Raw genomic sequence first — 14,994 nt, 5'->3', positions numbered from 1 at the left:
TTCCATGTTTTCACCAGATATGCCAACAGACATTACCTACCTTTTTTTCTGGTGGAAATAGAAACTTCTTTGTTTATTAAGGTTCCTTCTCCACCACTCAGGGCATAAAAGAATGACAAGAAAAATAGACGAACTTAATACCCTGTCAACTACATCAGCTAATTATCACCAAGCAAGCTGTCAATCCCACAAGTTTTTATAGATTCCTTGGCTTCTCAGAAAAAGCTCTTTACAAATTTTTTTTTCACTTTGTCAGAACCAATTAGAAAGATTTATCAGGACCTTGGTTATATAAGAGTAAGCTACAAACTGTGGTAGCCAGGTAGGTGGAAACCATTTTCTGACCATTGGATTTCCTTCCCTATTCATAGAGTGAGTCCCTACTAATTAGTTTGGCCTTTGCCAGGGATTCAGAATTGGTTTGAGAAAGACAGAGGTCCTCAGGTTTCTGGTCTGGGAACTACAGGATAAGCACATTTAGAGTACACTGTGGCCATGACAGGCAGAGAAAAATCTATCTCCCACAAAACAGAAAGCAAATAGAATGATGTACATTTGAGAAAGTGATGTGGGAGACAGGGAGGGACAAAGCCAGTGGTTGTCTAGGCCCTGGATTCTAAGAATCTCTGAACTTTTCCTTTTCATTTTATTTTATGTGCATTGGTGTTCTACCTGCATGTCTGTGTGAGGGTGTTAGATCCCCTGGAACCGGACAGTTGTGAGCATGTGTATAGATGCTGCAAATTGAACCTGGGTCCTCTGGAAGAGTAGCCACTGCTCTTAACTGCCAAGCCATCTCTCCAGCCGGAATTTCTTTTTGGTCACAATGTTTGTCCTTCTATTCTTCTTTTAAAGATATGCCTCATTACATAGTCCAGGCAATCTTCCTACCTCAGCGTTCTGAGTGTCAGAGTTACAAGATTTTATTTTGCTTTTCGAATTCCACTGAATTTTAAGAACAGTTGTACATGTAATTCCAATTTCAGTGTGTGACTGGACCCTTTTGTAATTCTGATGAACAGATGGACACCTCTGCTTTATTCCCTGGCACCCAAGTACAGATAATCTATGTTGTAAGTGTGTCAGGCACCATTGGCTGCACAGGATAAAGAACAAACAGACACCCCTAACTATGGGAGAGTGCTTCAAGACTGAATAAACTCCTAACATTTTTTTCATAGGGTCATCTTTTTCGGTGGAACTTCTATGACTCGGGTCCTCTGGAAAAGCAGCAAGTATTTTTAACTACCGAGCTATATTCCCAAACTATCTTGTATTTTCACTCTGAGTCATGGACAATGGCTTTTATGAACTGATTCACTCCAGTGCAGAGGGAAACAGAAGTTTTTGCATAGATGCCATTGAATTTGATAATTAGTTTGTAACTAAGCTAATCTTCAGGAAATGGATGGGCAAAGGATTTATAAAAAATGAGTTAAAATAATATGCAAATATTAAAAAACCTCTGGATTTTAATCCCTAACCATATATACTTAAGTATGTATTTTTGTGTATATCTATCAGGTGCCTTAAAATACAAAAACCACACAAGTGGTTTCAAATTACTTATATACCTACAATTAATTCCGTAAGTATCAAGAATCTTAGTAAAAACATCAAATGGTAGGTTATTGTTAGTTTGGGTGTGGAATGTTCCCAAAAGGCACATATGCTGTTACAAGTTTAGTTCTCAGCTTGGTGCAATTGGGATGCAGTAAAAACCCAAGAGGTAGAACCTAGTATAAGGTCGTTTTTGTTTTGAGTGTGTTTGTTTGTTTGTTCGTTTTTGAGACATGTTCTCTCTATAAACCACCCCCTCTTATTAATCAAGATGTTATGCTAAGCTGGGCTGTGGTGGTACACACTTTTAATCCCAGCACTTAGGAGGCAGAAGCAGGCAGATCTCTTGAGTTTGAAGTCAGCCTGGTCTACATGGTGAGTTCCAGGACAACTAGGGCTAGCCCTAAGTCTAAATGTAGGATTTTATATCTTAAATTATTTTTAGTGGGTGAGGTTTATATATGTTGCACAGGAGGCCTGAACTCATGGACCCAAGTGATTCTCTTGCCTTCCTCTTCCTGAATAATTGGTACTATAGTGCATACTAGCATACATGGCTCAGAATTTTCAATGTATGGACAAAAGAACTGAAAAACAGGATAAAGTGGACAGGTAAAAGTAGCAACTTTGATTGAAGTTTAACTGTTGCAAATTTTATTTTACAGAGAAGACAAAACTAGATAGTGGGCAACTGTGCTAGGTAGGCAGCTCTAAAGTGATGCCTGTGACCTGGGGGAGTTCATAGTAAAGGGTCCTATCTAACTCATTCCAAGCACAGCCAGTAGTGTCCAAGTCAACAATACATTTCCTGTGGAGAGCCGTTAATATCAACCCTTCCTAGGGTGACCTGATTTCCAGTGTATGTATCTATGCAATCTTAGAAAAGTAAACTTGAGTGTGACATAAACAGCAAATCTCAACAGCCCCTTAATGGTCAGCATACAAATCGTTACTGAGGTATCTATCTAGGTGAGAAGGATTTGACAATTCAAGGAGGAATGTATGAGAGCTGGGGTGGAAGATGCCCATTATAGTTCTATAATCTTCCCTATTGTTTGGATCTTCTGTCAGAAAAACACATTGATATAGTATTTGTAGCAAAAAATAGTTTAAAATGTTTGATTTTAAAAGGGAAATAAATATCTCTCATTCTGTGAAAGTTCTTGGGGAGACGGAACACTCATTGTTGCCTCAGATTCACTCCATTAGAGCTGTTCTCAATGAAAACAAAACTAAAAAAGGTCACTCCATTAATCATGACATTTAGAGTACAAGAAAAGAAGCCACAATGCTTATTTTCTGGAATACAAAAATCCAACACCAAAATGTTATTAAATCGAGTTAGCATTATCAGTAAAAAATATGCTCTATTTCCTATTATTTATGAAGCCCTATCCTTTTCTTTCTTACCAATTACATTCCCTATCATTTCCAAAATATACAAACTGTTTTCAATCAACAGATTTCTTTATTACAGTGTGCAGCATGCTTGTTACTGCTTCTTTTCTATATTGAATCCTTGATTGGACAAGCATTTTGATTTAACACGGACCATGATTGCACATATCAAACAAATTAAGGCTGTCAGTCTTTTTTTGGAGACCATTCTTTATACATACTATCACTGAAGAGCATCCTGAGTGTATTTGCTTAGGAAAAATGGAGCAGGAGTGAAGTCATGATTGCTATTGAACTTTGCCATGTTATCTAGCTGCTCTTATGAACATGCACTCAGGTTACTACTGTCCATTTAAATGTAGTTTAGAACTCCAATGTTGAAACCTTGTCATGTACAGTGCTTTACAGTATTAAACATTCTTCATACTTAAGAGGAGATGATATAACCAAGGGCACTGAAATAAAGGTTAGAAAATAGGGTCACAAGGTCAGCCAGCCTGGAGCTTTTTAATAACTTGTTTTGGGATAAAAGACAGTGTTGGTGGCACTGGCATTCTTCTTAACATTCTGCCCGCCTATGAAATGAAGAGTAAGATGCACAGAAGTTATCCTCTTCACAGGAACCTACCTTGGTATTTTCACTACCAAGAGGCAGTGGAAATAATCTATACTTTATTACCAGTCTAGGCTAGGATGTATGGTCTAAAATTCAGTCACCTGCATCAAAAAGTTTTTAAGGGGCGGAGAGATGGCTCACCAGTTAGGAGCATGTGTTGCTCTTGTAGAGGACCTGAGCTCTCTTCCTAGCATCCATGTTGACTTGCTCACAACTGCCTGTAACTCCCAAGAATCTGAAGTTTCTGGCTTCTACAGGCACCTGAATTAATGTATAAACACAGACACATACCCTTAAAAATAATAAAAATAAATCTTAAAAATTTAAAGTTTTTTGAAAAATGTGATTTCTCGTTTGAAAATAACTATGAGAAATTAAATACTTCATAATAATAAATACTAGAACATTACCTAACCTACTTAAACCTCAATTAGACATTATTAAACACAGCTGTGACTTTGTCAGTTTATATGGTATCTGACCGTCTGAGACACCTCATTTGCATTGTCAACTAAAGATAAGAATGCTAAGGCAAGAATACTTTTTTTTAGTACTTTCTTTTTCCCAGATACAAGGTTTCTCTGTGTAGCCCCAGCTGTCCTGGAACTCCATGTTTTTAAAAACAGAATTAGGGACTACTTTTATTCAGACAAGGTCTCATGTATTTAAACATACTATGTATCTGAGGATGACCTTTTAATCCTTCTGCCTCCACCTCCAGAATACTGAAATTGCAGATGTGTGCCACCACAGTTACTGGGGATGGAATCCAGGGCTTTGTACAAATGATACAAGTACTACACCAGCTGGGTAATGTTCCTAGACCTGAACTAAGAATTATGTTTTTTTTTTAAAAAAAAAAAATCACCTTTTTTCATGTGCATTGGTGTTTTGACTTCATGTATGTCTGATGGTGTTGGATACCCTACAACTGGAGTTATAGATAGCTATGACCTATCATGTGGGTGCTGGGAATTTAACCCAGGTCCTCTGAAAGAGCAGCAGCCAGTGAGTGCTCTTAATCACTGAACTCTCTTTCCAGCCCCTGAACTAAGAATTCTTAAACAATTGCACATTCAACTTTGGAAACAATGGGAAAAAAACCCACAAAACACACAGGAGAAAAAGAAAACTTCCCTGAAATTAGGAAAATAAAAGTAAATTTTAGAATGAACAATTAGAACAAAGACTCTTTATAATACAAAAGTATGGTTATATGACCATCTTTAAATTTCCCCCATAAACTGTGAAAACAAACACATTTCTTTGCAGAACACAGCCAATAGAGAGCTGCACGGAAAGAAATAGATATATGAAAACACACAAGGAATTATATGAGGAGATGAGTGTGTAACTGTGCTTAGAGGGCCAGAGAAGGATTCTATGGGAGTCACATTTGAGCTGGAGGAGCATGGGGGAAGAGACAGAATCTGAAAAAAAAAACAGATTAAAAGTTAGAAGTTTAAGTTAGGAAGAAACATACCCTTTATTGGACCAAGCTTGCCTTATTATCAGCACGTCAACACTTGCCAGTAACCCAGGTTTTTAGTGCTGTGTAAAGGTCTAGTATATATAGAACATATGAATCTCAGAGTATCCAATGTTTAGTCAGATTGATCAAATATTCTATTGAGAATTTTTTGAGAAGTGTCTTTAAAATAATTTGCTTATTTTTATTTCAGGTGCATTCATGTTTTGTCTATGTGAAGGAGTCAGATCCCCTGAAACTGAAGTTAGGCAGTTATGAATTGCAATGTAGGTGCTGGAAATTGAATCTGGTTACTCTGGAACAGCAGCCAGTGCTTTCTAGCTGCTGAGTCATCTTTCCAGCCCCTCCATTGAGAATTTCAAGTTGGTGAATCCTTCCTTCGCTAGATCAACCTGCTGTAAAGGGAATGACAAGGTATTTCAGTGATTGTGGGGTACACATTTGGTTCAGATAGTTTATCAGCAAAGGACTTCAAAGCAGGAACATTTGTTACTGTCCACACGTGAATCTCATTGGGGCTCTGTATCTGAATAGTGATAATGTCTGATAGTATTATCACCAAGAGTTGAGATGAAATGGAAGGGCCTATACTTCTGGCACATAGTAGGTTCTTGGCTAAGGATAGCTACAAACCTTATATGCTTTTATGATACATGGACTGCCAATGGACTTGAGACTTGAATCATAAAACCTTTCTCCTTGGAGGAACTATCCAGAATAACATTAAATGAATATGACTGACATAAAGCATTTTGAAAAATCACAGTATTTACTAATACTGACCATAAATTGAAGCTAAGGGTTTCATAATACCATGTTGTAAAAAGACCCAAGGAACTTCTTATGTACCTACTATATGCAAGACAGTATGCTAAAATAAGACATATATGTGCCAGTATGACATCTATACAATTCACCAATTCTAGGACATATATATAAGACAATGAGAACTCGGGTAGAAAAATAAATCACTCTAGTTGTTTGTTCTAAATTTTATTTGAAATTTATGAACTATAACTGACAACTCTCTAGGATGCTGTGTTCTTTATATATAATTAATACATGGGAAGTGATATAACTTTCCTGTAAGGATGAAATTATCATAAGACACTTATTAGCTGAAGATCTATGAGCTGGTGGTGGATATTTAGAATTTAGCAAGAAGGTAGTAGGTGTGTCTGTTTATCTAAGACAGACTGATGCAAAAACAACTATCAAAGCTTCAGGTAGGGGCTGCTCTCTCTATTTTGCCCCCAGTCAGCATTTACAGTGATCTGACAACCTGAAATCTGATTCTCAGAAGTAATTGGCCTTCCAGGCCACACACCCCCTTTGTTAGATTGTTATGTAGAACAAATTTCATTTAATTAGCACCTAGGGAATTCTCTAACAGCTGTACAAACTCCTTCAAATACAAAGTCTTTTAGGTCCTGAAGAATGTAGTAATGTGAAATACCCTCTATATTGCAAGGAGTTATTAGTATTGGTGGACAATATTCATTTCTAAATAGTTAAAGATGGGACTTTTCCAAATATAATACAATGTAGTATATAGCTCCCTTTATTCTTTCAGGGATTTAAAAGAAAAATACTTTTAAGATTTCAAATAAGAGCTTATTATTATTATTGAATTGCCATAATGCATCAAATAAATTATACTTAGAACTTCAACTATGTATCTATATTATCTTACTTTGTTTACATATTATGAAAGCCATTACTGAAACATTACCAAGTTAATGATTTTATACTAGAATATCTTTTTGTATAATGGCTAAAAAATAAATTTTATCCCTATTTTAATATTGGAAAGCTTAAAAGTTAGTATAATCTATTCAATGGTTAACAGAGACACCATGATTGGAATTCAGGTATTTTAATTCTGAACACTATGAAATGGTTATTAAATGTAGACCCTGAAAGAGGAGTCTGATGAAAATGAGACATTCTTTTAAGGGAATCATTTACAACTTCATGTGACTTGAATAAAAGAAATGGGGCAACTTGGCTCTTTCCACATCACCAGGAAATACAGTTTCTTGGCATATTAACGTGCCAGTATACATTTAAAGTTAATTTCCTCTCCCTCCATGCTCCTCATGCTGGGGCCTTTATCATGCTAGAAAGCTTTCTATAACAACTACATCCTCAGGGCTTGTTTTATTTATTATTATATTTTATTTAATGTGTATATTTTGCTCACACATATGTATGCATAGTACATACATGCCTGGTACCCATAGAGGTCAGAAGAAGGCATCAGCTCCCCTGGCACTGTGACTGTGTGAAGTCACAGATAGTCATAAGCCACTGTGTGGATGCTGGGACTATCATTCTACATATACCAAATTAAAACTACTAATTACACACACAGAAACATAATTTTAGAGATTTTAAAACCAATTTTATCCATTTCATAGGAAACATGGAAAGTTTTGAATAAAAAAGCAGCCCACAATAGTAAAAGGTTCAGGAGCTCAGCATACAAGAAATATCCTATGCACTCACAGCATATTATACACGAAGACAGAAGAATAAAGGGCTGGATGTGTCATTTACTAGGTACGGTGTTCAACCAAACCTAACCTTTTCCTCTGCTAGTATAGCAATGATCTCACAGTTTTGGTTTTACAAGGCTAAATGAAATAAATGTAAAGTTTACTCTGGGCATTGCTATATAGTAAACACTCAATAAAATATAAGTTATGGTTATTATTCATCTCCTACCTATTTATAATAAAAGCCTTAAACTGTTTGGTAATCAAAAGGAATTTGCCCAAGTTAATATGATCTGCTTAATGGTATTTATAATCATAATCATTATTGTACTATATTGTAATTAGACAGAAATGGTAAACTGTTGGTATAATTGATTATAATTAGTATGCAGTTAATTTTAAAAAATATTTTACTTTCTTTGTTATTGATATAGCACATGATCAACTATTATCAACATTTTCCTTCATTTATTGGTTATGTGATTTTGATTATATCACTTATTCTCCTTAACATTTCCTTTTCCTCTCTGTGAAGTAATACTAAGACCCATTTCAGTAAGACTGAGGTTAAACAGTAAAATACAGCAAAGTAGGACAAGTAAATATATGTAAAGATGTAGTAAAAATGTAAAGATAACACACAGAGACACAGTAGAGTGTCTGACATACAACTGATCAATAGATGACAGTTGTCAGTAGGTAACTGCACTATATTTGTTGTGACAAATATAATAGTTTTCCCCTATGAAACTTCTTGGTTGTGTTCTCAAAAACTTTAACTCCAGGAACAAGTTTTAGAGGCATGAAAGTAGATGAGATTTTGTGTGGTGGTTTCCATCTGCTACTGCATGTTGGGATTAAATTATACTGATATCTGGGTCCCACCATAGAGAGTTAGATATAACCATACATATATATTTGTAAAGCTCTCAAGTCAGAGTTTACTGAGTGTCTGAGGTCGTATACAGGTAAAACCCAGGGATAGCGAGAAGAAAGGAAGTCAATTCTCATTCCTCCTGGTACCTAAGGAGGAAAAAAGTTAAGTCTCACAATATATAAAACCTTGGAAAGTGTAATATAATTACATTACAAATAAAATCTTTCATTTGTTGCAAAGCTCAAACAGAAGGTTTATATTTATTTTAGAGATAGGGTAAGAGGCAGAAAACAGTCAGTCTCTGGTTACCTAAAGAAGTCACTCAAACAAGATGAGGAAAAAGGGCAGCAAAAAAAAAAAAAAAAAAAAAAAGAAAAGAAAAAGAAGACAAGGTCTTTCACTATGTAACTAAGCCTGGCCTTCAACTCACTGTCTTCCTGCCCCAGCCTCTCAAGTGTTGGAATTACAGAACTTAAACTGAGTTAGTCATCTGTAGTGGGGAGAAAGGTGTTATAGAAAAGTTGAAGTTTATGGAAGTCTCTGTCACAAGTTATGGAAGGATGGGTAAGCCAAAAACTTCCATTAAGCACATCTTCTCTGACAGCATGGTGGCCATAGACTGGTGCTCTAAATAAACAAACAACAAAATAAAACAAATAACAAAACTTTAACCTTGGGGCTGGAGGGATGGTTCAGTAGTTAAGAGCACTGGCTGCTCTTGTAGAGCACCCAGGTTCAGTTCATAGCACCCACATGGGCTCATGAATGGCTGTAACTCTGGTTCCATGGGGATCAGCCACCCTTGGTGCACTTACATACTTGTAGGCAAAATACTCACACACATTAAAAAAAACCCGTATCAAAACCCACAAAATTTTAAGGTTCCCTGAGGGGAAAACCAAAACAACACAGTAATAGGAAAACCAAGTTTCAAACTTGGGATCCACATCAGAGCCCCATCAAATGAAAATAATATCTCAGTGTCCTATTAAAATGTACTCCCTATGACATAAACTAGCAGCCCATTTTTTGGCAAATATCTCATTTAAGTCTGTAGGTCATCAAAAGCATATATGATTGACAAATAATAAGATTCCAGAAATTACAAACACGGTTAGGATACAATTACTCAGCTATTTAATTAGATTTATTATTTCAGAACTTTTTAGAGGGAACTATTTTATTCAGTATCCTTTGTTTATGTCCCTTCCCCCAAAAGATCATGTTATAAGCATCAATATTTCAGAGTAGCTTCTTTTCTATCTTTCTGACATGTTTACTATACAGGTTCCTTTCTTAGGTAGTTTGCCCACTATCACTTCTAAATGCAGGCTTATACCTGCTCACACATCAGGCCAACTACTAGGTACATGGTCCAGCAGATAATCTTCAATGGTAGTATAAAGGATGTAGTTGTTCTTTATGGATTTTATAAAACTTACTTAGCATGAATATGAATTGTTTTGTTGTGACAGTGAATGAACACAGGGCCTTGTGTATGTTAAGCCAATGTTCCTCCATGGAGCTACATACCTAGCCCGTGGGGAAATTTCTGCTATGCTCACTTCTACTTGAACCTATTTAGCATGTATCAATTGTCTAATAGCTATAAATATTTGAAGGTAAAAGTGCCAAAGTGATAGACAGTCATTAGATCAGGGACTCAAAGCGGGCAACCTGCCAGTTGAATCTAGCTGAACATGTTTGTTTGGACAGCACAGTGCTTCAGAAGTTTTTGAGACTGGTGCTGGATGTGGTAATGCATGCCGGGAACCCAGGGCTCTGAGGCAAGAAGACACCGAGTTAAGGACTGACCTGAGCTATAAACAGAAAGAGCCTGCTCAAAAAGAAAAAAAAAGTTGCTAAGATTAATGCTTTAAGACTATGCTTTACTAAACTAACTGTAAGTGTTTTCTATACTGTAAAGATGTGTCACTGTTATTGGTTTAATAAAAAAGCTAAATGGTCAATAGTTAGGCAGAATTTTTGACACAGATAGGATGCTGGAAAGAAGGCAGAGACAGGGAGAGTTGCCAGTCAGATGGAGAAAAAGCAGGGTGGGGAGTACAGAGTAAACGTAACAAAACTACATTAAAAAATGGAGATGAAATGATATGGGTTAATTTAAGTTATAAAAACAAGTAACGAGTTAGGAACAAGTTTAAGCTATCAGCCAAGCTTTCACAATTAATATAAGTCTCTGTATGGTTATTTGGGAGCTGGCTAGAGAGACAAAAAAATCTGCCTATAGCTAGCCTTAAACCTAATCTCCAAAAACTTCAAAGGATTGTTAATTCAGAGTTTGTTTTTCAGCTAAGATTATTCAGACAGCATTATGGGCAATAAATCAAAAGGAGTATGGATGCTTACGGTCCAGCAGAAATCAAACACAAACCACATTAATACTTTCTATTTCCTTGTAGCAACATGAAAAATGCACTAAAATAATGGTGGTTGTAGAGATGGCTCACAAATTAAGAGAACTCGTTCTTGTAAGACACTGGTGTTTACTTCCTAGTCCCCACATGGTAGTTCACAATCATCCATAACATAATTAACGAAGGATCCAACAAGGATTCAGATGGTATACATACATGTATGCAGGCAAAACATTCATAAAATAACCAAACTCAAAAAAGAAAACTTAAGTTAGGAAAAATTTAATGTTTCATTTAATCTAATTAAACAACTAAATATTGTTCTTTTAAGCCATCGTGGCAGACACCTATAATTTCAGGATGCAGGAGAATTATTAGTTACAGATCAGCCTAGGTTATATAGTAATATTTTTTCAAAAGCACTCTTTCAGTCTGTAACAAATATATGAGTAATAATGAGCCATATTTACTACTTATAGCACAGCATAAATTGAACTAGCCACATTCAACAAGCTCAAGTAGATATTGCAATAGTTGAGGCAGACTTAGATATAGAAAGACTATTAAGTTTGTGTAGCATTCCTGTTGAGAGAACTATGTCAACTATGACTATAGCAAGTGAAAACGGGGAAAAGTCTGTAGGTATATCAGGGACTCAGATTCAGAGACCAAATGTAGAGAGAGGGGTAGAGAATGGACTATGACATGATTTCTGCTCTGGATGACAGGATAGGAGATAAATGCGAAGAAAGGGAAAACAAAACAAATAGTTGCTGGCAAAAGTGAGATGACTTTGGCTTGGGAAATGTTGCTTGAGACTTCTTTGTAGAGTATCTAAGTGAAATGAATAAGGAACTCATTAAGTAATAGAGTCTGAGTATTGGTCTCAAAGAAAACTGAACCAACGGAGTCAGATTTGTATTCCTTGGTATGCAGCATGAAAAAAGAGAGAAGGAAAAGGGAAAGAAAAGGGAAAAACCAGTGTACACCCTCTGCCCCACCAATCAGGAAGGGCTATTGCACTTCAATGCATTTTCTGTTGGCCTGAAAATAACTGATGTGTTTTTTTTTTTTTTTACAGGAGCCCAGTTATGAGACTGGTTATCTGTTGTTTTCTTCTTCTTCTTTTTATTTTATTTTTTTTTGATACGTGGTTTCTGTGGTTTCTCTGTGTTTACCTGGCTGGCCTTGAACTCAGAAATCTGCCTGTCTTGGACTATCTTAAAGATACTGAACTTTTAAAGTGTTTGAATTTTGAAAGACTGTGTGATGTTTAAAAATTTTATAATGTAATATTAGTATTATTAACATCCTTATCAAATAAAAAAGGAAAGGTTCTAGTTGAAAAGTACTGTGTTTGTGTATGAGGTTGACAAGAGGTCAATTACATTGGCTAGTTTTTTATTTTTGTAAACTTGACACAATCTAGTATCATTTGGGAAGAGGGAACCTCAGTTGTGAAAAGTTTCCACCAGACTGGTCTATAGGTAAGCTTGTAGGACATTTTCTAAATTGATAGTTCAGTGAAAGAACTGAGCTCACTGTGAGTGGTATCACCCCTGGGCCTATGGTGACAAGTGTTTTAAGAAAGCAAACTGAGCAAGCCAAGAGAAGCAAGCCAGTAAGCAGCATTCCTCCCTGGTCTCTGCATCAATGCTCTTGGCTTGAGTTTCAGTCCTGATTTTCTTGAATGATGACTAAAGATATAAGATGAAATAATCCTTTCTTCCTTTTTGGTCGTGGTGTTTGACCACAGCAATAGAAACTCTAAGATAAAGATAGAAACTATTTTTTATGAAATTACATATATACATATTCCACTCTGAACAATGCATTGTTGTTGTTGCATTTTTGACTCTTTTGTATATAAAATGGCATTTGACTTTATAAAAATCTAGTTAGTGAGCAAAAAATTAAGCTTACGCTTCTGAGTATGTAAGAGGAAATCATTTTTAGAACAGAAAACAAATGGGGTAAAGAGGTCATCAGTAAAATAAAGATGGAGTGGCCCAATTCTAGTGGGTAGATTCATTAACTAGAAAACCATTGGGGACCCAGTGTAAGGAACCAAGCTTTGAGTAGACTAAAAACTATGGAAGTGAAGAGAATACATTTGGCTCTCTTAAATCTAAGCAGTCAAGCAGAAAGAGAATAGGGAGCACAGTAGCTAGAAGGCAATGATTTAGGGCAAACTTTCGATTTTGCTACATTTTAAAATCATCACAGTTGTATCTCTGGAATGATGGGCAGCAGTCACCTCAAATCTCATCTCCATGAAATCCTTCCTCAACAACACAGCCTCTTTCTAAACTGAATTTTCCCATGCACTGCTTAGGCTAGTGATTCTGAAAAGGCAATCTAAACACATTACTTGGGTGTCAGAACTGGAGGAGGGGTGCTTCTGAACATCCTACACAGGAGAGTCCCATGGAAACCAATTGTCTAGCTTAAAATGTCAATAGTGCAAGGGTTGAGTAAACCTGTACTATTTGGAATTCCAGCCACTTCTCTCTCACCAGGACTCCTATGATACCCTCTAAATGCTCTCCTGCTTCTCCTTTTGTCCTAGAGAGCACTAGCCACAGTAACTTTTAAAAACAGAGCAGATCCTATCAGGTGCCTTTTTTGTTTACAATCATCAATAGCTCAGTCAGTGCCTTTGCTGTTTGACTCTCATTTCTAATAGATAACAACTCTCTTGAATTTGATGTGTCTCTTTTCTATCTGCATGTTATATTTTTACATTTCACTTAAGCATAAAAATATATTTGGGCATTACATTAATGCTGCATGTGAAATGTATTTGTGGGGGCTGGAGAGAGATGACTCAGAGTACTGGCTACTCTTCCACAAGACCAGGGTTCAATTCTCAGAACCCACACAGTGGCTCTCAACTGTCTGTAACTCAAGTTCCAAAGGACAGGATGGCCTCTTCTGACTTCCACAGGCATTAGGCATATGAGCAGCGCACAGACACACATACAGGTAAAACATTCATACACGTAAAAAATAAAATAAAATAAAAAGTTAAAAAAATTATATGGATAACCTGGCCTGTAATATTTTTTAACCTACAAGTAGCTTACCCAGGGGTCTATAATAAATAATACCAAAATGTACACTTGTACATATCTCATATGTCTTGGTACTTATGGGTATACCTGAAGGGCATTCTACTAGAAGTGAAACTGCCAGGTCCTATGTTTGTACATCTTCATTTAGTAGATTCTGCTACACTTAATAAACCAAATTCTTTACTCCCCTCAGCAATCAGGAGAGAACTGCCATTTCCTCACTCATTTACCTTCGGTGTTTATTAAACAAAACAAATTCTTCACTACCAATGTTTAAATATCAAATAATTTTACAGAACAATACATATTCCTTGTTCTGTTAAAAACAAAACAACCTTACATCAGAATGTCAGGCAAAACAGAGCCCATATTTTCTGTATGAAAACAGCAATGTGATGGTCCTAGGTACTCTCATTTTCTTACACCTGGCTTGGTTCACCAAATTTCTTACCTAGTCCCTAAAGGGATTCGAGTTTATGATCTCTGCAACAGATAGCCATGCTACACTATTAAAACTGGATCATTTCCGGGTCAGCGGTAGTCATGCCTTTAATACCAGTGGGAGGCAGAGGCAGGTGGATCTCTGAGTTTGAAGCCAGTCAGGGCTATACAGAGAAACCTTGTCTAGGTAAACCAAACCAAAGCAAAGCAATCCCCAAGCTAAAAAGGAAACCCAAGCAAGCAAGCAAGCAAACAAAAGAGAACTGCGATTTTCTAGGAGACAGTCTTCAGTATGGCAAGCTGCATTTTAAGAATCCTAGGGTCTGGGAGCTGCCAAAACTTTAGGCCAATGGCCCATATTCACATTTAGTCCTGTTTGTCTCTATTATGAGGGTCCAGGATTTTCACCACCATCTTCCTCATCTATTACTTCTCATCCATGGTTAGTTCTTGCTTCTCGCATACTTTTCTCTCACAGACATTTCCAGGAAAGCAGAACTTTAGATAGTTGAGAATAAAGTTTTACAATGCTAATGGGAGTTCTCAGAGTCATGTTTACATTTAACTATCTTTCATGATGGCTAAACTCATAGCATGTGTTCAATAAGTACTATGTGAATTAGTTCAGGAGATGGTAAGGCTTGAATTTTTACCTATTAATAA

General features: G+C 36.4%; 1 protein-coding gene across 5 annotated transcripts in view; it reads right to left on the bottom strand.

Annotated features, from left to right (window-relative positions):
* Positions 1 to 14,994, bottom strand: part of Pola1 (DNA polymerase alpha 1, catalytic subunit) — a 306,054-nt gene that overhangs the window by 24,737 nt on the left and 266,323 nt on the right. Inside the window, exon 37 of one of the 5 annotated variants that reach the window (XR_015000445.2) lies at positions 3,716 to 3,835. The exons of the other annotated variants lie outside the window; for them this stretch is intronic. The gene's annotated coding sequence lies outside the window, so the exon portion shown is untranslated. The remainder of the gene's footprint in view (positions 1 to 3,715; positions 3,836 to 14,994) is intronic. 5 annotated transcript variants of the gene reach the window in all.

This window comes from Myodes glareolus, chromosome X, assembly GCF_982192425.1.
Source record: "Myodes glareolus chromosome X, mMyoGla1.1, whole genome shotgun sequence".
Taxonomy (NCBI): domain Eukaryota; kingdom Metazoa; phylum Chordata; class Mammalia; order Rodentia; family Cricetidae; genus Myodes; species Myodes glareolus.
Note: the sequence above shows the minus strand (reverse complement) of the source record. Positions and strands in the feature narration are given on the sequence as shown.